This window comes from Papaver somniferum, chromosome 8 (assembly GCF_003573695.1).
Source record: "Papaver somniferum cultivar HN1 chromosome 8, ASM357369v1, whole genome shotgun sequence".
NCBI classification, from domain to species: domain Eukaryota; kingdom Viridiplantae; phylum Streptophyta; class Magnoliopsida; order Ranunculales; family Papaveraceae; genus Papaver; species Papaver somniferum.
The window spans coordinates 28579588-28607549 of record NC_039365.1 but is presented as its reverse complement, the minus strand read 5'-3'; the positions used below and the strand labels follow the sequence as shown (position 1 = coordinate 28607549).

At 36.7% G+C, this 27962-nt stretch overlaps 1 long non-coding RNA gene across 12 annotated transcripts; it reads right to left on the bottom strand.

Moving 5' to 3' along the window:
• Window positions 1-16999: 16999 nt before the first annotated feature.
• Window positions 17000-27599, bottom strand: LOC113304681. Of its 12 annotated transcripts, none has more exons than XR_003338313.1 (22): window positions 27298-27599; window positions 27054-27114; window positions 26896-26950; window positions 26458-26801; window positions 25981-26041; window positions 25374-25613; window positions 25054-25143; window positions 24563-24888; window positions 22935-22992; window positions 22396-22501; window positions 21858-21964; window positions 21652-21748; window positions 21466-21553; window positions 21255-21332; window positions 21119-21147; window positions 20807-20851; window positions 20360-20548; window positions 18970-19633; window positions 18394-18491; window positions 17917-18073; window positions 17545-17654; window positions 17000-17458 (listed from the first exon to the last, which is right to left on the bottom strand). It is a non-coding gene; the product is annotated as an uncharacterized LOC113304681 (long non-coding RNA). The 12 variants fall into 12 exon arrangements; XR_003338320.1 differs by lacking the exon at window positions 22935-22992 and having other exon boundaries at window positions 24563-24679; window positions 24768-24888; XR_003338312.1 differs by lacking the exon at window positions 22935-22992 and having other exon boundaries at window positions 17001-17289; window positions 17380-17458.
• Between the last annotated feature and the right edge of the window lie 363 nt (window positions 27600-27962).

The window sequence follows — 27962 nt, the reverse complement described above, 5'->3', positions numbered from 1 at the left end:
GATTTAATTATTTTTTAGAATGACTCCAGGGTCGATCTTGCAAATCTTCAACTGCAAATAAATCATCTTATTGATGGTCAGGCCAAGATCCTTGATAATCAAAACACCTTGATCAGGAATCAAAAGAAGCTCATCATGGACTGTGTCAAAGCTAGGCATCTTTCCTGCATTTTTGATCGCAAAGTCAATGTTCTCACACATGAACATGGGGTCTCTACGGTCAAAAGAATCAAGGATATCAGTGATACCTTTTATGATGGACCCTTTCAAAGGTATGATGTTATCAAAGAAACTTGATTCTTTTTGTCTAGAAAAACTTCTTATGAGAATTTTATTCATGTGTTTTTAAGAAGAATAACTAGAGTTTGGAATAACCATTAATGTGATTACACATAGCTATGTCCAACGATTTTCATCTTCAATTTTTTTAGATTTATTTGTTTAAATTCTAAAGTTTGTTTGGAAGATGATTTTTGCAGTATTAATCTTTATGGGTTTATATATTGGAATTTGTTATGGGACATGTGTGTTTGCGTATGTGAACTATAATAGTCCCATACATGATCAAAAGTTAAGTCTGTCATATGTCGATATGCAAGTATTGATAAAAGATTGAATGAACTTTTGACAAACAAAAGTTAAGCCTTTTATGTCATTATGCAAATATTGATGGAAGAAAGGATGAGCTTTTGTTTACAAAGATTAAGTCTATTATATGTCATTGTGAAAATAGTGATGAAAGATAGGATGAATCTTTGTTTGTTCCGCAGTATTGATCTTTCCCGATCCATATTTCTTATGTATATACTGTGTGGCTCCGTAAGTTCTCTTATGTTGAGCATTTACGATTAAATTAATCATGGGTTCTCTTGTGGTTAATTTAATTGAGTATTTGGATAAAAATTCATGTTTCAAGTGATTTGATGTCCAAAGAAATCCTTCTTTTCTTGTGAAAGTAAGGTCACTCTTGTTGTTCTTTCGGGAATGACATTTTATGGGGGAGAGTTCTTAATTGAACTTGTGCTTAATTTCCAAATCTTTGTGGGGAGTGCGGCTGTGGAATATTATAGGGGTTATATATTTATAAACTCCTTGATGAATGCATTTAGTTTAGGGTACATTATTTATATGTCCTTGATTTTCAAACCCAACAAATACATCCTTTCCCAAAATAAATATATCCCTACTAATTTCAAGAATTAAAATCAGGAATTATTAGATTACTAAACTGCCCCCAATATAAATTACATGTTATACCAAAACCGACACATTAATTCATTTCAGTTACGGCCGATTTCTTCTCTCACCTACTCTCTCTTCCTCGTTTGCTCCATCACTCCCATTTTCAGATCTAAAAACTGAAAACCAGAAGAAAAAAACTGAAATCGATGAGTAAATCTACTAGCAGTTGCTCATAATCAACCATTAAATACACTAGCCGTTACTGAAGATAAACCAATTACTCAAAATCCACTAGTATATGATGAAGTAAAGAAACTGAAAGTTAATCAGCTGAAGAAAACCGTATATCTTTCATCAAATCAAGTTTCGTAATCAAGTTTCATTTCGTTTCAAAGAAAGCAGCGAACAAAAGCTAATCAACAGAAAGCAGCGAACAGGTAAAAACGACTTTGATTTTGGTCTTGTTTTCTTAGTTTTGATTTTTGGTTAGAGTTCTTGAGATTTTTGTTAGATTTCGTCAAATCTGATATTCTCTGTGTGACTAAAATAAGCATGATTTGGTGATTTTGATGTAAACATCGAACAGGTAAAACCTAATTTTGATGTGAGATTTAATTGATGCATGTATGTTTTAGTCTTGATTTTGTTAATGTAATGATTATATGTTTGTATTTGGTAGATTTTTACACTGCAATTTACTGATTAGGTTTGATTTTGTGGAACGAAATGATATCTCGTCAAATATGTGTAGGCTATATATACTAGTTATGTTGAAAATTGATATTTCTCTTCAAACTTTTAGTATTGTTTTGCTCAGATATAAATTCGATCTACTGTTGATGGGTATTGATGGGTGAAAATGTGTTTCTGAAGGAGTTTTAGATATTTTTGTATCAACAATTGTACTTGATCCAAACAAAAATTGGATAAACAATAGCAGTTGATCCAATTTAGGGGATAAACAATAGCCGTTGATCCAAATAAAAATTGGATAAACATTAGAAGTTTACCCATTGTATGCATATTTGTTATGGGTGAATATGTGTTTCCTAAAGGATTTTTGTATCAACAGCAGTAGTTGATACAAATAAAATGGATCAACAGTAGAAGTTTATCCAATTTAGGGGATAAACAACAATAGTTGATCCAAATAAAAATAGGATAAACAATAGAAGTTTATCCATTTCATTGGATATACAACAGTAGTTGATCCATAGAAATGAAATAATTGCTAGTTATGTTGTTTTCTAATATGAAAATATGAATGCTGACTATAATAATTGTTGAACTCAGGTTGAGAAGACACATGTTTAGGAGATCACCAAGGATAAGTAAGAAGAATGAAGATCAAAATGTCTCGCAAGAGAGTAAGCAAGTTAAAGAACCAAAATGAAATGCGAAGAACAATAAGATAATTGAAAAAGAGGCAACAAGAAAGAAGAAGATCAAGAGTACAAATGAAGAAACACAAAGAATGGTGAAACACAAGAAGATAGTTATCCAACTTCCTGATTCTGCTACTGACTCTATTACAGAAATATTGCAATTGCAAGACTCAATTGAACCATTAGAGTGAGCTTGCTGTCATAGTCTTTTCATGGTCTGTAAAGAAAATGAAACTGTAGTTTTAAAAAAATCTATATTAGTAAGTAAATCTAATTGTAGGTCTAATTATGAATGAATATGTTATCATGAAACATTATTGTAGGTCTGATTATGAATGAATATGTTATTATAAAACATTATGAATGTGTTATTGCTCTGATTATGAATGAATGTTACAGGTATGTAAAGCTTGAGGAGTTTACTCGCAAATACAGATAGAACCATGCCAAAAAAAAAATTGTTTAGTGTGTCAACAACCATTGTTGATCCATTTCAGTTGGATAAACAATCATTGTTGATCCATTTATTACTAGCAAATTGGTATGATTATGAATGAATGTTACAAGTATGATATAAGCTTGAGGAGTTTACTAGCAAATACAGATAGAACCATGCCAATTATTTTTTGGTTTTGTGTGTCAACAACCATTGTTGATCTATTTCAGTTGGATAAACAACCATTGTTCCATTTCAGTTGGATAAACAGACATTGTTGATCCATTTCAGTTGGATAAACATCCATTGTTGATCCACAAAAAAAGGATAAACAAGTGCAGTTGATACAATTAGTCAGAAATAAAAAGCATCAAAAGAACAAGTGGTTCAGAAAAAGTGGTTCACAATATGAAAACACCAAAAGAACTTCAGAACAACATCCTCTTCAAGAACTTAATCATCATTGAATGAGACTCCTTGCGAAACTTTGGTGCACGAGGAGCCAAAGGAGCTCTGCGACATGTTATCCGGTTGTAAAAGGTGAGCATTCCACATTGTCCATACTTCCTCTTCTTGCACACCTTTTCACGACTACCCCGATACCTAACTCCTTTAGGCCTTCCAGCTTGTTCTCGACCACCATTGGGAGGCAAACAGTGTAACCAAAAAGTATAAGTTCTTCAGGAACATAAGGCCACTTTTGTTTCACCACACTTATCATCTCCTTGACAGAAGTTGATACGGAAACAGGATGTGAGACGGTCTGATTGCAAAATTTGAACTCTGCAACAACCATAACATAGTGGTGTTCAGAATGAATCTGTGTGAACAATCACAGTTCATCCAATAAAATAGATCAACAGTATAAGTTTATCCAATTTAGGAGATAAACAACAGCAGTTGATCCAAATAAAAATAGGATAAACAATAGAAGTTTATCCATTTCAGTGATGTTTTTGAGTAAACAATCACAGTTGATCCAATAAATCTGTGTAAAATACCACAGTTGATCCAATAATAGGTAGTTAAAAATCATGAATTTCAATGCAAACCAAAAACAAAAGCAGTCTAAACTACCCTAAGCTACATATTGTATTATGTCACACCTCACTTGAGGGTTACGCCCCCTCGTGAAAGTTAAATTCAATGTAGAAGGTGAGAAACCTAAACTAAAAGCTACATTTCAGCATAAAATACATAATCAGTAGAGTGTATAAAGTACATCACAAACATGAATCATCAGCATTTCAGCATAAATTTTGGATCAACAACAGCAGTTGACACATAAAATTTGGATCAACAACAGCAGTTGACACAAATAATATCTACTTTTCATCAAAAACATACTCAGTAGAGTTCTAAAATACATCACAAACATGAATCATCAACATTTCAGCATAAATTTTGGATCAACAACAACAGTTGACACAAACAAAATTCTTCAACATTTTAGTATAAACATAAAACCAAAGTTGATGAGCAGATTTAAGAAAAAGAAAGTGTAAATAACAAATCAAAAATTTATACGTACCTGTTTAATAGATGAATAAGGATCTCGAGATCAAACTATATGAATATTAACCAATCAATCTAACGGAATAATCATGAAATCAATCTTCCCACATAAATCACGATCTCTGCATCAACAACAAAAAACAAAAATTGTATATAAAAAAAAATCAATGAAACGAACATGCAATCATCAAAAACAACTATATGAATCTTCAAATAAACATTAGCAGTACCAATTTTTTTCAGAAAGACAGATCCAGTGATATCTGTTGTTAATGGAAATTTCAGTTAAACGGAGCTAAAGTCTCCGATTTCGTTGATTAGTTGATGAATCTTGCTGCACAGATAATGAAGAAGAAGGAGGAGAATAAGAATTTCAATCTCCGAATCGTAGATTGAAATGAAATCGAAAATCTTCGAAAAAAATTTCTCACGAGCTGAGCTGAGCTTCTGCTCGATCTGTTTCTCTCTCGTTCGGTTTTCAGTTTCCGTTTATAACTGAATTTTTATTTTGTTATCCAAATATATACTGGGGGTATATTTGGAAGTCCATAATTTGTTGTTGGGCCCCTGATGGGCTTGTACAAGGAGAGGGATAAAGTTATTGTGTGATAAGGATATTTGTAAAGTCCATCAAAAGTAAGGACAATAATTCAATTTCTACTTTTTTATTTAACCCACTTAAAATTTTGAAATTTGGTCCACAAAAGCCCACATAAATATTTTCAGCACCCCTTAAAAAAAATCTTGGCTCAGCCACCGAGTATTGCAGTCAAGTATTTCCCTCCAAGTGCTACAACAACTTTCTGGACTAGGAGTTACGAACCTTCCGAGAAGAATTGTGCATGCAGGGCAGTCAACCTCAATTATCGCTGCCAAAGGTTTATTCAAGACTTCAACTACTTCAAAGACCTTAAACCCATTCCTCTGCTCACTTTTATTATAACCAGTTCGAATTGATGAAGTGAGCTTTCTTATATTTCTAACCTAATTCGATCGTACCCGAAATCTCACAATGATTGCTGGAATTTTTTAGCTAGGGACAATGGAAGCAATCATGAATTACACAGGAATCATAGCCAGAAGTATCTGACTGAAATAAGTTGTCCTTCACTAGATATCACCGGGGCCTTACGGCCCCGGATCAACCTCCCATGTTAGCGTCAGTTTACATAATTTATTTATTTCTCATTCCAGGGTACTCATAATTTTATAACATTAGTAAACACTTAATAATTAGTACTAATCGAATCAGTCTGCATTTAGGCACTCATTTCCAGCAAAAAATAAATCAATCACTTGATTTAATTTCATCAATACTCCAATAATTGTTGTCATTACTGGAACATTTGTAAGCGATTTTCGAGGTTAGTGGTCCATTTATAATTAACCAAGACATGTGTCGACGATTATATTTTTTTTTTTACCTAACAACCCATTATGCCTTGCAACAGGTGCACTTGCATTGGCAACTACTAATGCCTCTAGAGTATTGATCAATCTAGAGGTATAAGTCAATGAATTCAAGAAGAAGCAAGTGCCCAGAACAAAAAGTAAAGACATATCTTTTTTTGACTGCTAAAACTACGACATAAAGTTACACGGGCTCAAATCCGGGGACAACGGAGTCACAATGACCGGCACGCCACAACTGGATGATCGTAGTGAAAATAGGAAGACTGTTCAGGAAGCAACTTAGTTTACTTTTAGAATGTAATGATGATAATGATGAGAGAACAACAAATGAGATGTCTTTTTTCTCTACCAAACATATTTCTAAATATAATAATACGGAACAGAAGTGCTCAAACTGGGTCAACTCCATGAAATATTAAAGTGCTAGTAATTTACTTTGAAAGTACAGTATTGTTTGCACCCAGAAATATTTCCAGGCACTAAACACGATGATTTTGGTGATGATGAGGAAAACAGGGTTAAAATCATAAACAAACATAAGACGAGAGACACCAATTTTACGTGGTTCGGCAAGTTTTTCCTACATCCATGGACGAATCCCCTTGGGGAGTAAATTTTTATTAATATCAGAATTACAATGCATTTTTCTATATTTTTCCCTCCTTCTCCTCCACCAGGTGTTGATGGTGTATTTTCAACAAAGGTCAAAACCATAAAATCATGATACTGCATGTTTCTGACACGGCTTCAGGAATCCATGTGACGATTCGTGTTTTACGAAGTATGATGCATATGTCGCTCGAAAGGCCTCTCCGGAGTGTTCGACACCGGGCATGTCATCATAGCCTCTATGTAGAATAACGTAATTGGGCGGTTCTCCGTAAGATTGAGAGCTTAACGCCTTCAGGATGTCGGTGACACTCACTGTTCCCTGACTACATAGAGGAATTATCCTCTACATAGAAGAACGATTGGGCGGTTCTCCGTAAGATTGAGAGCAATAACGCCTTCAGGATCCCGGTGACACTCAATGTTCCCTGACTTTGGAAAGCGTCCGTGTATAGACTCAGGCGGTCCTCCATAATGAAATGTTGAGAGGGAAAAACGTCTTCGGGACATTGGCAACACTCGCTGATTCACTGACTATACGCAAGAGATTAAATTCTATGTCACATTCACCACTGAATTCCTAGAAGATAATCTATCTTATCTCATTACTCCTATTTCATGATCGAAATGGTAATAGATAAATGTGTTACTCTGATTTCATGATCGAATCCGCGGCTGATCTCATGAAATGGTAATAGATATTACTTCGATTTCATGGCCGAACCCATGGCTGGTCTCATGAAATGGTAATATCACCACTTATTTTATTACTCCGTTTTCATGGTCGAATCCACGATCCCGTGGAATGGTAATGCCTATTTTATTATTCTGAACCCATGGTCGAATCCATGGCTGATCCTATGGATTGATAATAAAAAACTACTCACTTTTATTACTCAGTTTCATGAATCATTCTCCACTGAATTTCATAAATTAGTGATAATACTCAACAATCGGGCATCTGAACCACCACTGAGTAAGCCCCATAAAATGGTGCAAGTGTACTCGACAATGATGCATGACTGAGCACCCGGATGCACAAACGAGTATTCAAAATATGGAAAACGAGGAATCCTACACAAAACAGGAGAGATAAACAAATAATAATAATAAAATAATGGAAAGGCGCCCATGGGTCGGGCCCGCCGGCCGGCCGTGGCCGGTCCCATGCCTCTCCCATTATTTTTCTCATTTTATCATTTTCATAAACTCATGAAAACTCCCTCATACCGGCAACTTTCCTTGTTTGAGCAAAACTCACGGTTTCTCCATATTTTGATGAACTCATGGAAAATAATATAAAATTAGGGAAAGGTATGCGGGACCGGGCAACATAGTCGGTCGGCCATGCCCAAGCCGTGGCCGGTCCCACACCTTGCAAACCCTAATTTTCATAATTATTATTTCCCTCAACTCATGAAACTCCCTTGTTTCAACAAAAACTCATGGATTCTCCATAACTTCAAGGATTCATGAAGAATAATATTATAAAATAGGGAAAAGTGTGCGGGACCGGGAAACCTAGCCGGTCCCACACCTTGCAAACCCTAACTTTTCATAATTATTATTTTCCTCAATTCATGAAACTTCTGGGTTTGAGCAAAATTCATGATTTCTTCATATTTTCTCATATATTGCTCAAATCACGAAAACCAAAATCCAACATGGTCACACGACTGGCTAGCTTCTCACGGAAATTTTTAATATTAAAACACTTTTATTTTAATATTTTCAAAATATTGATGAATTGAGCATACATGCTCATTCCAACAAAAATCAATAATTTCAGTCATGATGAAACTCTTCTAAAAATTCACAATGTTGCTCGAACGCACATCAGAAAATATTGAAACTCTCAGTACGGAGACACGAACACCACGGCAACACGTGCATGCCTTCATGACCGACCAGAGTCATCCCACACATTTTCATAATTCTAACCTAATTTGCTCAACTGCTCCTATTAGGCCCAAACTCTCTCCAACCAACCTGGGGATTGCTCAAACGGCCAACAACTGGTCACGTGCCCACCAAGATCCGGTCTCATTCTCTCTTGGTCGGTCCCCATCTTTCATACCTAGGTTTTATCACCTAATGCTGAACCCAGCAATATTTCGGTAAATGGTGAAACCGACATTTAATCATCATTCTTTCACCAACTCTCGAACTGAGAACCCTGGTGCATGCTCATTCGAGCACTGGGCACCACATGGATACCCATCATCCCATGTGGTCGGTCCCTATATCACTCATGACGTATTTTCAGCGACCCATCAACTATGATCTGAAATTAGGGTTTCGAATAAAATGTTCTACGAATCATCATTCTGAGCAAGATTCAAGAACTAATGAATTTATATTGATTTAGCAACCTTCGTCTGAATTAATCATATAATATTTGGTAATCTACCAATATTTAAATATTTTATTGGGTCACGCCACCAATAAATATTTCGTCGAATTGAGCATACTTACTCAATTGCTCAAATGCTGACCTAGCTATCAATATTCAGTGAATTATCAGTAATTTTTCGAATTGAGCATACTTGCACGATTGCACGATAAATTATCAACATTTAGTATTTTGTCGAATTGAGCAATACTTGCTCAGTTGCTCGTCAAATTCTTAATATTCAGTAATTCGTCGAATCGAGCGATACTTGCTCTCGCTGGTCAGTAATTCATCACTGAATCTACAATACTGACACCATTTCTGAGAATTATATGTTTGATCCATCAACCGCTGAGCATTCACCACTTATGCTCGATTCAACAAAACCTAGACTCACTGTCTAATCAGTCAACAACTGACTAATCAATACACGTCTGTTACTCAGACTCCACGATTCGTGAGACATCAATCACGTCAAATTGGGGGATAACAACTAGGGTTTTGGTATGGCGGCCTACAACACGTGGATTCATCGACAACGAGAAATGTGAGTAAGTTGTGTCAATGGTTGGAGGAGTTAGCAAAGTAGTGGGTAAAGGATCAACCCGGTCTCCGCAAGACCTGGAACTGGTTGTACCACGATCTCCCACTTTCCCACTCTTTCACTCAAGAAACCGTCACACTTACAGGGATTAAGGTGTTCACAACTCTGACAATATAAATAAGTCTCTGAATCCATGATTGAAGAAGAACAGACAACGAATGATCACTAGCTATCAGCAGTTGTCTACACATAATTTCTCGAGTAACTACTCTCAAGAATTCATCAATCCACCAGAACTTACAAGTTCACCAAAATTTGCAGAAACCTGCAACACACCCACAATCCTTGATCGTTACTGATCCCACACAATTCTCAGCTTCTCTCCTACAGATCAACCCATCTTCCTCTTTGCGACTGAATTGACTCTGGAACGGCCATTGACTTGGTTTAGGCCGGAGTATTACAGATTGATCTCTCGAATCTAAGCACTCCCTTTGCAGTGCATTTTTGTGAGGTTAAGCAGTTTGCTCGGTTGAGGATTCTCGACAACACGCTCGTCTCTTCAATTCCTTGAAAAACCAGCGAATCGTTTTTCCCCATCTACAGATTGGCCACCACAGTGGGAGATCATTCTCTCGGTTGCAAACTCAATTCTCACAAAGATGGTCGATCTTAGGTCTGTTTCAGTTACCAATTCGGGTTCAACACCCGACTCTAACATCGCAAGTTCTAGTGGTACTTCCACCGCAAGTACTACTGCTCTCAACGTTGCAGGCTCCAGTAGTACCGCTAATACCACTCCTCCGGCCAGCAATGTCGCGCCACATGTTACTACCATTCTTACGAGTGCTGGTGATCCAGTGATCACTCTTTTCAATGCTGGAAGCAATGCTACTAGCACTATCAACAATTCACCTCCTAGCGAATCTCCTGAAGAAACCAGAGGAAATATTATCTCATGAAGGTGCAAGAGACTCTCGCCAAAAACCAGATTGACATGGCTGCAACACAAAAAGAGTTGTGCAATCATCTCAAAACTCTCACTGACAAGATGTTAGAGAAAACTGAGGAGAAGGTAAAATCCAAAGAAAAATCTTCGACTGTTGATCCTGAAGCCACTCTGATCCATGTAGTAGATGATGACGAAGTCCACAAGGCTGCATACAATCCACCAACGAAAGAACCTGCAAGCTTCATCACACGCGAAGTCCCGGAACGCTTTATGGAGGATCGATGAAAATACAAGACACTGATTCGTCGTCATCAACTTCCATATCTTGCTGCTATGCAAAGAATTCCTTTTCCGAAGGGCTACACTTCCCCAACGTCCACACTACAACGGAACAGGGAACGCTCGAGAACATGTTTGTCGATTCATGAAGGTATTAGGAGAGCATTAACACAACGGAATGATCCCAATCTACAGAGCCTTGCCGGAGAATCTGCGATTCCAGACTTTTTCAGAACTTCATGAAGCAGGCAAGCGATCATCAACTACCACGCATGCTTTACTGGAAAGAGAAATACCTAAACTGAGAACCTCGTGATACTCAACGTCTCTTCAACAGACAATACAACCTCCAACCTTCCATGAACATTGTTGCTGAAGGAAGCCGAAGCACCACAGCAAAATCATACTTCTCCAATCTCTCAGGATCCTTCGGAAGCGCAAAGAAAGGATAACCAATCCTGAAATGCACAAACCTCAACCCTGCATCAACAAACAAGGATATGCACGACTAGGGACTGCTTACCAGTCCATATCAAAGGAAACTAATTCGAAAGAATGTTGATCGATGCTGACACCGTCATCAACATCGTTCCACTGAAAAACCTTAGAGCCGCTGGCATCACTCGACAAGAAGCTACTTGTCATCCCATCATTAGAGCACTTGGAGAAATTTCGAACTTTGACGAGGTTGAAGCAAGAACCTGCAAAATATGCATAGACATTCATCAAGAGGTTCCGCACTCAGGCAAGTCTCATTCCTTCCATGTCTATGTAATTTATTTCTTCACATGTTATCCTAGCATGGGGACTCAATTCTGTTAGCAACTATGCAATACGTCATGAATGGTAGCTTCACCGCATTAGTATTTCACCAAGTGGTTGAATCTGACACCGCTTCGAATCGAGCATCTCACCGAGACATTCACTACTGAGAGAGATGACGGAAGCATGGAAAAGAACGCTTTGGGAATTTCTTCATAGACTTGTAGGAATGTCCGCGAGTATCAGAAATCTCTGATGTCTGCACAAGTGTTGAATCTCGCTATCGCAGCAGAATCCGAATCAATAGAAGATACACGGGCCAAGACGATCAATCCTAAGACATTCGACACCTCAGCGCTCAAGCATATAATAAGCCTTCACTATCCCATGATAAGACTTCTGAAGTAGATGCAACATCGTTCATCAATGGATGCTACAAACTCCTTCAACTCTGCTAAGTGAATGAGTGATGCACTGGGGACTTGATTTTATTGGAAATATCAATTGAATATATTTCAATAAATATTATCCACATAACAAGTCATTGCAACCTGATGTGATTCCATGAAACGTTATCAAACGAAACCTCTCTGTATCACAAGCCCCTACACGACTGAGGAACTTCATCTCTTCACCAATCACATCCAGAATGAAGACTGCCGCTGTTATCTGCCACGACAACATCGATTCCCTGATGAAGCCACTTATGGAGGAGCAAAGACTATCCTTTTCGGTCTCTGAAGCAACTCCAAACCATAGTATCAGCATCGACAAGGATATGTGAAAGAACCCCATTCATGGTCTCAGCATCAACAAGAATTTCTGGAGAAAATTCAATTGTGATCTCAAGCATCAGTCTCAGACGCAACATCCGGCTTCATCAACTATTCATTCTCTGAAGCGTTACTCTATGGATAGTACTTCTTCAAGCCATAATGATTCATATCAATATGTGTAAATATGAAAATATACTAACATGAGCATCTTCCCAAAGCTTTCCCGGTAGACGGGCACAAACCAAAATCTTCTACAAGATGTTCTCATCGCCTCTACAAGTGAGATACGACATGCTCCAGGCCATGGGTTTACAAAAACGTACTAATGGATGAGTAATGGGACAATACTTCCTCAACTAAAGATCTTCGTCTATGTCTCTTCTACAACATACCAAAAGGGCGCACCAATCGGGCATACGAGCTGAAAGATATGGCCTTTACCGTCAGGTCTACGACATCTGAAAAATTTGTACGGGATTACAAGTTACAAATTTGCACGCTTCGTTGGCTGACCTATGCAACTCCAAATTGAGTGATTCTTTTCTCATGTGATAACTCAGTATCTTAGCTTCAAAAGTTGGGGTCAAGCATTGAATTCCGACGTCGTATGAGGTTCCTACAGCTTCCAGAGCATACAACATGCAAGCAGCAATTCTTAGACGGGATTCATAACCTCCACAGTCGATCGATGTCCACCAGGTCCTTCCGCTAAATCCTTCATCAAGGTACCTCCAACTTCGACCACCTAGGTCTTTACATCAATTTTTCTACCTGGGTCCTCTATCTAGGTCTCACCAGAAGAAGGGAAAACGAAAGGGAGAGACTTAACAAAATACTGGGGACTGACGGTCCACTGGTAAAGACGATCGATTGCACAATCCAAAACCAATCAAGAAATCAAAACCAAAATAAAACCTCGCATCTCTCAGAAGTCCAAGGTTCAAGATATCATGGAAAGAAAACTAAAGAAAGTCAGCAAAATAAGATTTCTTCTTTTATGCATCCTCCAAGACTTGCATAGAAGCTTTCTCCGCCCCCAACTTCTTGGTCAGCCAGCAACTTCATCCATATTCTTCAACACGGCATCACTGGTGGTGAAAGGAGTGTTACCTTCCACTGCTTTCCTGATAGCATCAATATTTTGACGAAGCCACTTCAGATTGAAGACAAGTTCTTCAGCTTTCTTCAAGTTGTACTCCCAATCAAAAAGTACATCCCGGGTGAAAGTATTTCTAGCTGTGATGCGGATATCATTTATAACACGCAAGATGGCTTCTACTTGCCTCGTCAAGAAATAGCTATGCTCTAGATCCTTGGTAACGACGGTGTGCCCGTACATCTTCCACGGTTTCTTGTACATAGCAGCATGTCCAATGGGAACGCTAAATCCACCAACAAACCTGTGATATGGGAGTATATCACCAAATGGAGGAGTAAAAGCAGTCCCTGCGTTGGGATACTCATGCACTATTATCCGGTTCTCAGTCGCTGGAACAACGTCACCTCGGTTGGAGCAACTTCTTCCATTTTCGATTCGGTTCCACCATCTCACGCACAATTGGAGTTTCAGTCACCTCCACGGCATCAACAACAAGCGTTACATGACATTTAGGTACAGGTATAGAGGTCTCATTATCAACGGCTCCATGGTTGCTCAAGTCATCATTGTTGGATCCATTATTCCCCACTTCAGCATTTGGCACCTAATGTGAAGATTACATGGGATTAGAATGATTCAAGCGTGGAAACCTAACACAACCATAAAATACAGCATGTATTAAACTAAGATCATCTAAGTTCATTACTATGCATCTAAAACATGAGCAAATAGTGTAGAAGCCATGAAACACGTTTTTCAAACAAGCTCATCTGAAGAGATTCTACACTGCCCTATATTAAACGACGAACTGGGAGTATTTTTAAGGTTGGGTCATATACCATTATCTTTGTATGGATGTTTTCTACAACATATAAAAATTTCATAGCAATCGGATGAACGAGCTAATAGATGTGGCCAAAACATCGGACAACATGCAATCTGGAAAAGTTCTGAAGGTCTCCTGGAAGTTCACTATTTTGCCGTTTTAAGGCCCTAAAATTGCTCAAAATTCAACCAACGTCTGAATTAATCATATAATATTTGGTAATCTACCAATATTTTAATATTTTATTGGGTCATGTCACCAATAAATATTTCGTTGAATTGAGCGTACTTGCTCAATTGCTCAAATATTGATCCAGCTATTAATATTTAGTGAATTATCAGTAATTTGTCGAATTGATCATACTTGCTCGATTGCACGATAAATTATCAACATTTAGTATTTTGTCGAATTGAGCAATACTTGCTCAGTTGCTCGTCAAATTCTCAATATTCAGTAATTCGTCGAATCGAGCGATACTTGCTCTCGCTGGTCAGTAATTCATCACTGAATCTACAATACTGACATCATTTCTGAGAATTACATGTTCGATCCATGAATCACTGAGCATTCACCACTTATGCTCGATTTAACAAAACCTAGACTCAATGTCTAATCAGTCAACAACTGACTAATCAATACACGTCTGTCACTCATACTCCACGATTCGTGAGACATGAATCACGTCAAATTGGGGGATAACAACTAGGGTTTTGGTCTGGCGGCCTACAGCACGTGGATTCATCCACAATGAGAAATGTGAGTAAGTCGTATCAACGGTTGGAGGAGTTTGCAAAGTAGTGGGTAAAGGATCAACCCAGTCTCCGCACGACCTGGAACTGGTTATACCACGATCTCCCACTTTCCCACTATTTCACTCAAGAAACCGTCACACTTACAGGGATCAAGGTGTTCACAACTCTGACAATATAAATAAGTCTCTGAATCCATGATTGAAGAAGAACAGACAACGAATGATCACTAGCTATCAGCAGTTGTCTGCACATAATTTCTCGAGTAACTACTCTCAAGAATTCATCAATCCACCAGAACTTACCAGTTCACTAAAATTTGCAGAAACCTTTAACACACCCACAATCCTTGTTCATCACTGATCCCACACAATTCTCATCTTCCCTCCTACAGATCAATCCATCTCCCTCTTTGTGACTGAATTGACTTTGGAACGGCCATTGACTTGGTTTAGGCCGGAGTCTTACAGATTGATCTCTCGAATCTAAGCACTCCCTTTGCAGTGCATCTGTGTGAGTTTAAGCAGTTTGATCGGTTGAGGATTCTCGACAACACGCTCGTCTCTTCAATTTCCTGAAAAACCAGCGAATCGTTTTTCCCCATCTACACCAGGGCATCCCTATTTATACAGTTTTAACACCTAATTTCGAGATAAAGTTAAATAGCATTAATATCCCCTGCAATCAATTCTGCATGAAGCTGCTTGCATGCCTGCTGGAATCAATTCTCCATGAAACTTCTTGCATGCCTGCTGGAATCAATTCTGCATGAAACTGCTTGCATGCTTGTTGTCCATGCGATGCATGCCTCTTGGCCATAAACTGCCCTGTATGGCTCCTGGAATTAATCTTTCTGCTGTTGACTGTCAAGCTTTGAATGCTACGACCTGTTGGCAATCATGGCTGAAGACTGGATGGAGGCTGGTTGGCAGTACATCTGTCAGCATGTATAGTAACTGGATGGCAGTGCGGCAGATTACTTAGCTGGAAATTGGTTAGCGGCGTTGCTGGCAACATGGATGAAAATTGGTTAGAGGTGCAACTTGCAACCTGACTTTGACAGTTGACCGACGGTTGACTTTGACCATTGACCGCGCGTTGACTTTATGGATCCTTGGACTTGCTGGGAGCTACTTCAGTGGGTAGGCTGGTGGCAGCTAAATTGCTGCTCAAAACAATATTATGGCCCAATATGTGGTATTTTTACTCATGGTACAAATAAGTATGTTAGTCTTTTACTTAACAAAAGACATGTACAACAATGTGATACTAAAGCATCAATTTGGTTAAAAAATGGTATAAGCCTGCTCAATTTGGTAAAAAATATTTTTTAGCAGATAAGATTCTAATACATTGTTACTTGTTTTTCTAATCATTTAGTTAAGTATGTGTAACCAATTTGATTGCTTACAAATTTTCTGAGCAGTTGAACGTTGATAAATTCTCTTGAACAACTATATCAACTTTGTAATGTTTAATGAAACTTCTAGAATTCATTCGTGTTCTACTAATAGCGATAAAAATGTAAAACAATGTACATGTTTGGATTACATGATCATAAGAATCCATAAAATCATTCATTAACTAACACATAAATATGAGATGTTCATCCCCAATTTCAGTTGTCATATTCCTACTAAACCGGTAACTACACGTATTCACAAAATCACCAAAAACATAATCCATGTCACCACTTTCATCCACCCCCATCGAACAACGACATCATGAGAAACATGATCAAAAATATCATCTGGTTATCTATTCCTTGAATCAAAAAGATAAAATTGAATCTAGTGAAAGCAAGTACACTATTTAGATTCAAATAAAAATCCAACTCGCGAATACTGAAGAATTAAGGTGTCCTTAAAATGCTTATATAGAACTCAGCTCAACTTTTTATCTTTACATGTTTCCTTTTGTTTATTTAAAATTTTCAGTCATTTATTAATTTCTAGAATTGAATCTAGTGATTATCAAGTAAATATTACATTCAAATAAAAATTCAATTCAAGAATAATGAAAAATCAAGGTATCTCAAAATTTATCCGAATAACAGATTTGATTATATGAAACCAAGCTTAACCTTTCACCTTTCCATGTTTACTTTTACGTTTGGATAAGAAAAAGCTATGTAGAATTTTAGCTAAGAATTAAAAATCACCATATCAATTATTCAATTATGTATTAATTTCTAAAATATATTTGAAGATTTTCTTATCGAACACTCCGGTCCTATGACGAAGTTTCCCATGTATTGAAAATAATTTTGGACCCTTACCCTTTAGAGTTCTGTCATCCAGTTTGCAGCCAAGAATTCGTCCTCATCTTCCAAAATCATGCACGATTAATCTGAATCATCTGATGCAAAATCTTCGGTGGCATACATACACTTAATGTCAAACATAGATGGACAAATATAAGAAAGTACAAAGCCAAGAAATAGTTTAAATGTGAAGTTACATTCTAGTGTAGGATGAACCCAAAGTTATATCTGCAGGATCCATGCTAGAGTTATGGTGAGATTCATTAGTACATTGATCTACAATAAAAAAAAAACTATCTTAGATTCCTGGGTGGGTCTGTGAAGAGTACAAATTCCACAAAAATAGTTATTCAGATTCTTACCGGATAGTCCGAGACAATACCATCAGACGTATTCTTTGAATAGCATGTGATATCCGTTTAGGTTTGGGAATCAAAGAATAGCATGTGAGTATCTGTTTAGGTTTGAGAATCTGCATTAGACGCATGAAAATTATGTCAAGAACATAGAATGCAAAATTCACATTGCAAAGAATAATAACATAAGAATCCAGTTTTGACACTGTAAATTAGTGCATGGCATATACTTCTTTAAAACATCACATTTCATCGTGCTTGTTGGGCAATCTGTTGTTTCTGATATAGCCGTAAACAACATATTTCAGGATTAACACCCACAGTTTAGTTCAAATATTAAATTAAAAAATCTTAGTACTAAACCGTTGCTCTTCATACATTTGGCAAAGAAACCCTTGCTCGACTATTGCAGGTTTCACCATATACTACTTCTCCAGACTAATTAATCTACTTGTCCAACACACCTGTTGCAGAGCAGCCTGAGTATGGTAGGATGGAATATCAACTGTGGATGGTGTTGTAACTGTTGATGCCCCTGATAGACAGAATAATGGAAGCTGAAAATACTATAAGATAAGATGCATAAACATACTACAAATATATTGTACATCTTATATCTTTCTTGGTTAAATCGATAATTTCGTGGACATGAATGGTTTGATTTTTATAGAAAGAGAAAGTGTGAGACAGAGAGGTAGGACTTGATTTAAATCTGTTCAATTCTTGTTGATTGGCCAAAAAAGCTAGAGGTGTGGATAGCATAAAGTTCCTGTAACCAACGTCATTCTTTTTCTTTTAAGTGAACCCCAGTCATCTGATCAGAGAAAATCCTACGGGTTAGGAGCAATAAATCACCTGGTTCTCAGATTGTCGTTCTTCTTGACCTCCCTCTTTCTCCTTACACTGTTGTGCTCTCTTCTCTTGCGTGCTTTCTATGCAGATGATTGGGATACCTGTCAAGTCAAGCAGTAGTCAATATTACGTTACATATAGATATCAATAACACAATAAGAACATGTCCATACCCAAACCACATAATCATACTTTATCCCAGAGAGATGAGACATGTAAAATTGCACGCTCATCTTCTACAGGTGTACTGGACTATTGTGCAATGCAATTAAATAAACTCAATTTTCAAATGCCTAAGAACATCTCGTTTCAGTGGACGAACATAAAGACTTGAATTAGTTAATCTACTTGTAAATTGGACTACCATGGCTCAGATTCCCTAAGAAATAACAAATGAGTGACTAAATGTAGCTATAAAAGCTTGTGGGTGATCCATGATGTCAAATAGACAAATAAAGAAATCATGCCAGTAATAGATCTGAAAGATGAACACATGCTCGACAATTACAAAAACCTGATCCTTAGAAAGATACGTAAGATAGCAATTCTAATTGCATGTTGTAGCAGAAAGGCATATACCCATCAAACAGTAAAACCCAAAGATTGTTACCAACGTGATAGACATAACAAACTTTGTGTAAAATCCACATGAGATGCTTTCATCCATAATTTTTTGTAAAGAAGAATTGACGCCTTCACATTGACCTCAAGAGAAAATATTATTAGAATATGCATAGACGCCTTGACATTCAAAACAAAGAGTATTTCAGTGATATGCTTTCCTCCCTCTCTCTGAAAATAAAAAGAGCTCTCTGAAAATTCGAGCTCTTAGCCAACTTTCTATGTGGGCATTCTATACAATGCATACAAAATTAAAATCATCAAAATAATCTAATTGATTATAAAAAAAGAAAAAATTCAATTTCCTTGCCACAAAAAGAAGCTGTTGTTTTCCTGATGTATCAGCTACGTGGTTGCTAACGACTGATTGAATAACGCAGGGGTTATCCTGTACAAAATTGTATAATACGGGGAAGTATATCCTTTACAAAATTGAATGGCCAAAGCAGAATAACATAGGGGGTAAAAATCCGAGAAAGGATCTGAGCACCAACTGACGGAATAAAAAACCTAAAAGAAGGAAAGGGTCACCTTAAGAAGTCGAGATAAAGAAGCTTTCTTCTGAGGGATTAGGACCACCATATCCGTTAGTGATTGGTCAACCTTCTTTTGAGACCTTAACCTGAAATGTCATGTGTCAATAATAGAATATATGATGATTAAATCCCATTATTAGGTTTCAGTCTATATAAGACCTAGCCTCTGTTGTTGGAAACAAAAATTATTAAAGGGTTCTTAACAAATCCCCAACCAAATTAATATAAATTTACCTATACGCGCCCAAAGTATACAAATTTAGCAACGGAATAGCACAATTAGCAATCAAAACCCATCAACCTTCTACAAAAATTTCGGATGTGGTCTAATAATCTTATTTCTCCCATATATATAGAGACAAAGGCCTCAAAAATAAAATTAAATGTACAAACTGAAGAAGGGGGTTAATCGTACACTCATGTATCAATCTTTATTAGCCTATGAATCGAAGAAGTCCATGATTACACGCCAAACAATTAAGCAACAACGAAAAACATAAATTGGATTAACCAATTAATTAGAGCATGTACTCCAAAAACTGATGTTTCTCAATTGCATCAGTTCCACGGCTCAGGGATTATCTAATGATTATCCAGAATCCTGTGATTTTTGTAACTACATGACTGAAACCAACAACCTATAAATAAACTTGCATTATGTATCGCTGGGATATATAATATAACATTGATATCTTAAATTGTTATGCCATCTGTGTGAGTCGAACCCGCATCTACATCGCTATATCCGATAACCATGTGCTCTACCAGTTGAGCTAAGACAGCAGTTTGATTTCATACTTAATGGTACATACCTGCACTATGCCATCATGGATACATTCCATGACGCAACTGTTATTATTCAGTCTTTATAAGACCTAGCTTCAATAGTGGGAAACGAAAATTGTTGAAGGATTTTCAATCGCAAATCCTTATTATCGCGAGTGATGCACACAGGTTTACCATTAATCTATACAGAAGCACTGTGAAAAAGAACATTAACCCTGCAAGAATAAGATAAAACAACTAAGAAATGGAATCAAACGAAAAGAATAGGGAGTGGAAAAGAAGCAGTAGACCATCAGGGTTGCGAGAAAGGGATTAGGTATAGTATATAAGACCGTAGGTGTCCCTACAATCAATAGCCATCATGCAGTCAATTATAATCACCTTATACATCTACCCTTCCAATTAATCTTAGTGTCTAACTGAAACTAAGAGAAAAAGTATAAATCATAGAAATTAAGATATAGAATACGAACCATATACCCTGAAGTGCTTGGGCTAAACACTTCCATGGAGAGTCTCTGCAGACAGTAAATATTAGAAAATCTCAAGAAATCGGTCATGAAGTCGTTCTACATGGACCGACCAAAAAACTACTTAACATAAATAAACATTAAGATCATTCAAAAGGAAGTCGTCTCATATCTTTGATAGAAACAGTATCGATATCAGAACATTAATCCAGTTCACTAACAGAAGATATTAAATTTATCTGTTGTCCAACACCTAATCTAGCTAAAAGATTCTTCATGCGCTGATTTATGTGCCTGCTCATATTAAAAACTAACCTGAATTTCTTGGTAACCACTCAAATTTCCTGCACAAACCACAACAGTCAGTAATTGCCCATGTACGATACAGCAGGTACTGAGAAACACAATTAGTTTAGAAAACCCTCAAGGATAAATCATTCAACATGCTTACCCCTCTTTGTGGTATCCGATACATCTTCAACTTGCAAAAAAACTTCCAAAAAAGCTTATGTTCCAAATATTAATCAATCTGCAAATAAAGAATTCAATTACCCAAAAATTTGCAACAAAACTCATTGACAGAATTCAAAGACAATCCAAAACTGTAGAAACAAACAACTCAAAATCATATAATCATACAAACTCGTAGGAAGATAACTGACCTCTGGTTTGGATTCAGAGATTGTTTCAGCAAAATGATCTTCCAAAGATCTTTCTGGCCTTCAGGTCAGCATATAAAGGGTATCAAACCTAAATAAAAAATCGATGAGTCGATGGAGAACCGGAGCAGAACCTGAAAGAAGAGAGCCTAAGCTAAAATTCAACCAACTTGCAATTGAGCAACTAACCCGGCCAATGAAATCTGAATACATTATTGTAAACCTCTATTTTCAATTATACTCGCGAAGATTATAACTGGCAGTGATTTTAATCTGAAAGCAACAACTATTCAATCAAAAATTTTGAGTCAAATTCACATTCACGTTGCAGGAAGGTAATCAAGCATAAAAACTAAACATGCCTTCTTCCAAAGATTGCACAGGGCATCACTCACCTCAAGATCCCTTGCAACAGAAAACCATCAGAAAATTTGCTACAATGAGGTACAACTTAGAACGTGCATAGCTGTCTGAGACCAAGATCACCATTGACACCATCATCCTGTGCAACACCATTCATAAAACACAGACTCACGAAATTGTTAATCTAAATCCAGTTTCTGAATGCATCTATTTTTCTCAAAGATAAGTTGTAAGCGCCAAGGAACTGCATCAAGTCTACAGGATAGAAGGTGTTTAGTGTCACAAGATGTCCAGTATCCAGAATATGACGAATTGCAGGTTTCAGCATTTTTTTTTATGGATATACCAGAATGTACAAATATATACATCTCCGGTCATCTCCTTCTGCTTACTTGTATTGGACATTTTTCTTGTAGCTCCAGTTAAATTTAAGAAATGTAAAATTCTTCATGTAATAGCTGATGTAGAGTCTACTAAAATAACATGCCATCTGTGGGAGTCGAACCCACAACTACATAGTTGAGAACCACGTGCTCTACCATTTGAGCGAAGACAGCAAATACCACAAACCTGTTTTTCTGCCAAGAAATGAGTGCAATGTTTTGAGATAACCGCTGGTTCAGTTCCAAATAGAAGGCCAGACATCCTGCATATCAGATGGATGAGCCCCATTGCCCTGCAACAGAAATATGCCACAACTAAGATTACATCGATGACCTTATAAGAGATCTCCCAAAGCAGAGGGGCATAAACAGATGGATGTATAAATTCAAAGCAAGCTTTGGTTAAATCTAGACGAAAAATGTTCAATCTCCTTTGAGTACATGATGATAGCCATTACATCTCTGTTATTGGCCAAAAGTGTTGTTCCGAGTACTAAATTTGAGGCACGGTATCCTAACTGACACATTCTACTGTTCGTACTCAACGGACATACTACTTGTCTGAGTGAAACAAAATCATTGTGACATACATTATGCACAATGATCGAATTGGATATCGAGAACCCTAAGCATCCGTCTATGCTCATAAATAGCTGCCGTAGCCACATCCGAAACACCTAGCTAGCAGAAAATATTTTCTTAAAAATACTAATGTAGAATTTTTACCTTTTACCAATTTCCAGTGAAGAATTTCTAGCTGTAACCTGTTTGTACCCATACACCTCTAATAGAAAACATCCATATAAGTTCCTCCATACAAACCATTTCATATTTTAATCAGAGTAGAATCTAATATAAAAAAGGGGAGAGGTAAAAAAAAGGTTTACCTTTAGCCTAATTTAGTGTTTCTATTTTAAATCTTTATGCGTCTTTCTATCTATGATATGGCTTGGAAGTACTCTTAGTGCATCATTATTTTATTGTTTATATAATATTTCAAAATGTTGAATGGCTTGGATTTCAAGAATTATTTTACAAGGCTCAATTGGGGGCCCTGGAAAATAATTGGGGACCCTAGCTACAGGACAAAAAAAAAATCATGAAATAGTAAGTGGGAGTAATCCCTTATCGCACTTTTTTTAAAATGGCTAAACTACCCCAAATCATTAGTGTTAATTGAGTGTTGATTAGTTTAGTTAGATTAAAATCAGATTTAGGGATAAAATTTTGATAAAAGAAAAATTGTGTTTTTGTGTTTAGAGAGGAAGAAATTGAGTTTTGGGGAGAAAATTTAGGGTTATTTGAAATGAGTGATTCCGGTGGAGGAATCATATTGCTCAAAATGAAGGAACCAATCCGCAAAATGAAGAACCCGAAGCTCAAAACAATAAGGTAAACTTCCTATACTCTTCAAATTATATAAATGATGCTCCAAGTGTTCGATTCATGTACACTATGCAACTACTCAGAGTGAGGGTCGTTAAGTTGAGAGGGTAATAAACGAACGACTCTAAGAAGTCGTCAATCACTTGACACAACCTTTGATGACTCAAACCTGCAACTTTTGCAGGTTATGAAAAATCGTCAACCAAGAGTGATATAATTGACGACTCCAGCTAGTTAGGTCACACAGAGTCGTTAACTTAATATGTTTAGAACCCAACGACCCTATCACTGTTTTGGACAGAGAGGTGGTTCTGTATAAGACAGAGTCGTTCGTATTTAAAAAGTGTCGTCGAGAAGAATCGTTAACGATTTAGAAATTCCTGGACGACACTATTCTAGGGCAGAAAACCAGGTTTAGGGTCGTTATCTACTACACCCTAGTGGTTAACGATTTTTCACCAATTCAATATGCATATCAAAAATCGTTAAGCAATAAAAAACCGTGGTTAACGACCCTGGAACTGTAACTGCAATTTGGCAGTTGAAAACTTAATTTTTCAATCAACAAATCAAATTAAACACAAACCCAACTTAGATTAGGGGATTTTAGTTCACTTACGACGATGAATCAGTGAGAATTTTTTTTCTCAGAAGTCGTTAATGGAATGGGAGACAGTGGGAAGGAAGGAGCGGAGGAAAAGAAGAAAGGGAGGAGAAGAAGTTTTGATTGAAATGAAGATCAAGGGACGAGGTTAGTGGTTAATGAGATTTTTAGGGTAGTTATTAGAGAAGGCTAAATTGGTATTTTCACCAATATTTTGGAAGCCCTCTATCTTTTATAGGGTGGGTCTAAATTGGATGAGGCCCCTAATTATTTTCCATGGCCCCCAATTCAATAGACTTCAGCATAAAATTAGATGGATACAAATGGGTAATGATGACAGTCCAAATTTAAGGAGAATTCTCACCCTTTCTTTTTGTTTTTCTTCGTTCTTCTTATAATTCTTGGGTGGATGGATGGACATAAAAGGCGAGAATACAAATATGTTGCAGGAGTCCATGTTAAGTTGGATCGATCAGTTGTTCTGCAAAATACTTTAGTATGAATTGTACACATCACATAATGAAAGGAGTGAAGATACGTGGATTTGTACACAAAAACATTCAAAATACCAGTGAGCTGTTATTCCTTGAACTTCAAATAGACTTTCCTTCGGTGAGGTGTCTCAAATTCACTTCGTTTGTTCTTAAGGTTTCAAGCTCTTCGATGGCCAATTGTTCTAACCAAATTCATCTGCAGCAGAATCAGATTCAAATACGGAATTTCTCTAATGTAGGATATTGTCTATGCCTAGTTAATTTAATACTATGAATGCAGAAGGTTTTTAATCCTTTAAACATTATTGGGTATACTAAAACTGATTGGAAAACTCGATTTCAGAAGTATAAAAATGCATACCTGGTGTTAATTTGAATATGTGGCAACAATTCATCCTGAAAGGTTGGAGATTGTGTGGACGCGTAATAGAACCCCTATGTCATTCTCCCCCTGGAGGACAAATTTATAAAATGTTCAAACGAAGAGATTCAGGTATATTAAAGGCACCAGCATGACATGAGATTCTGTCATGGATTTAGAGCTAATAACTATAATTAAGCCTAATTTACAATATTGAACAACCAATTTTCTCCACCGCCGGGGCCTAATACCATTAAACATCTGTGAAATAGAAAGAACAAAAGCATTACCATTATCAACCCTAATACCAACATTCATACCTTCATCTCTTTTTAATACCCTAATACTTTCTACTCCAGCTCCTTTTATTCTTCTTTTTAATACCAACATTCATACCTTCATCTCTACACCAATTATCTCATCCTCCTGACCACCACCAGTAGAATTCGCTTCCCTCCACCATTCTCTAGCAAGTTTAGATTTTTCCTTCTTCTTTACTTTAACACGTCTATGTTGTCACTTTCTATTTGGTTTACAATCTGCTTTACACACATCTTCACCTGCAATAGTAACCAAGTTACTATCAGCTCTTTCTTTCTTTTTTAATTTTAGTTCACATCCATTCCAGATTGAAAGGCAACAGGGAAAGAGAAAGCTGTAAGATAGAAAGAGTTCGTTTATAATCAAGAAACATAGTTATACAGAGAACTCAAGGAACATGACTCATATTCATGTGAACTGGTCAGAAGGAGCAGCCCATTATCTTTTCTGCTTGTTGATATGAGTTCTCTAAATTTGATCAGTAATCAACTTCTTATGTACTGTTTTATAACACAGATATCCCATGAATATATCGATACGGCTAAAAACTAAAAACACCAGATTTAATTGTGACACAGAAATTAAAATTGGATAGAATTAAGAAACCTTAAAAATCTCTACTTTCACATCAAAAAATTAACTCTTCACTTGAACTATTAGTCTCTACCTGCACAAAAAAATACCACAAAAGAAATGAGTATTTATCACCTTAGAGTCCGAAAAATATGTTCAGATTCAACACCAACCCTAAATCAAAGCAAATTTAAAACGAAATCCAAGACAAATTTATAATAGAAGAGAGATTAAAAGAAATTGTGCATCTAATGCTCAGAGATGTTGCCATCAACATGAAGGGATTTAAAATATAGATAGCCTAAAAGTACTAAACCAAGACACAACTACTGCCCATTAAAAATACATTCACTAAAAGTACTAAATCACTTAAAGCTTGCGCAAGCTATTAGTGCAGACAAGCGAGGGTGCTTAAAAACACTAATGAAGATATTATTCTTCTTTTTGAAATAAAGCTAGCTAATTCACTGAAAACCACAACCACGACTTTGATCAGTGCATATCCATTACCGTCGACATGAGCTATATTACCCAGCGGGAGTTGCTAGCTGGTGGTGCAAACTGCAAAGGTTTACCATCTCATCAGTGCTTCTCCGAGTCTGCGGCTTCACATTTTCTTCTTTGGTTGATGCAAATACCTGCTTTTGTCTCTAAAACTGTTTAGGATATGAAGAACAACAATGAATTGTACCGATTTTATTACAACAACAATTTCAAACATTGAAAATCTAATCCAGGTATTTCTGAATCAAGCTCTTGCGGGTAACATGAAACATGAACTCATTATAACCCATAAAGTCAGGACATCAAAAATCCAATAGTAACCCAAGCATCCTGCATCATCCAGCAACCCCCTGTAACCCAAGCAAAATATCAATTCTAATTTATACAACTCAAAAAGCTAAGATGAACCTCATACTGAAATTGAATGGTTAAATTATGTAGTACCCAAATTCCACCAGTACTAAATACATCTTCTCCACCAACAAACAAAATTCAGGACCTAATTAAGAATTTCTCAAATTATATCACCAAAATAATAATAATAATAATCAGGATTTGAAAGTTTTACAAAATAAATCAGTTTTTTTCTTTTAAAAGCTTACCTCAAAAAGAAACCCGTGAAATCATCAGGGATTATTCATATTTCGCTTCAATGGCCTGGTGCTGATAGAATGATGATGATGGTTAAATTACAAACAAATAACACACTAATCAACACCAATTCATCTAATGGAAAACGTTATATTCGTAAACGGACTCAGAAAAATTGTGCTAAATCACATCTGATTTACATCATAATAAAATACCAAAATACCAAACTTTAAGGAATAAGTAGGTTTGACATACTCATAAATTTCGATTGATTCCCCACTGATTTGACTTCCTTTGAACCATGAATCTTGATGAGAACGAACAGATGAATTGATGGATTTATAAAATCCTGAGAGTAAGAAAGTTTACCCTAATTAGAATAAGAGAGAATCAGGTCATGGGGTCCTCAGTTTCTTTAAATTTTGATCTGTTAGTAGGCTCAGTAAATCGAATTCCAGACGTTCGATTAAGAAGTTCGAGTTATTATCTAGGGTTCGTATTCGTATAGGTTGCAGAAAGAATTCAGAAGTGATAGTTAATAACGAAGAAGAACCTGATCTTTTTAATTTTGTTAAAATATAGGTGCAAATAGATACAGTATATACGGGCTGAACTAGCCAAAACACAACCTATCATTCTCAGCCGTCCAAGTCAAATAAAATCCAGACATTGTGGACCGCGAGATGACCGTCTCCGATAAATCTTAGCCACCGATTGACTCTTTGATCAATGAGTCAATTACCACTTCTTTTTGTAACCATGTGATGATGCATGAAAATAAAAATACTTTTCCGGTCCTGCAAGTTACGCATCAAGACACTAAACATGGGCATAAACCTAATCCCTTAAAACAAACTACCATTGACAAATTGAAGCTATACAAAAAATCTCCAATGCCCAAATAGTGATGGGACAAGTTG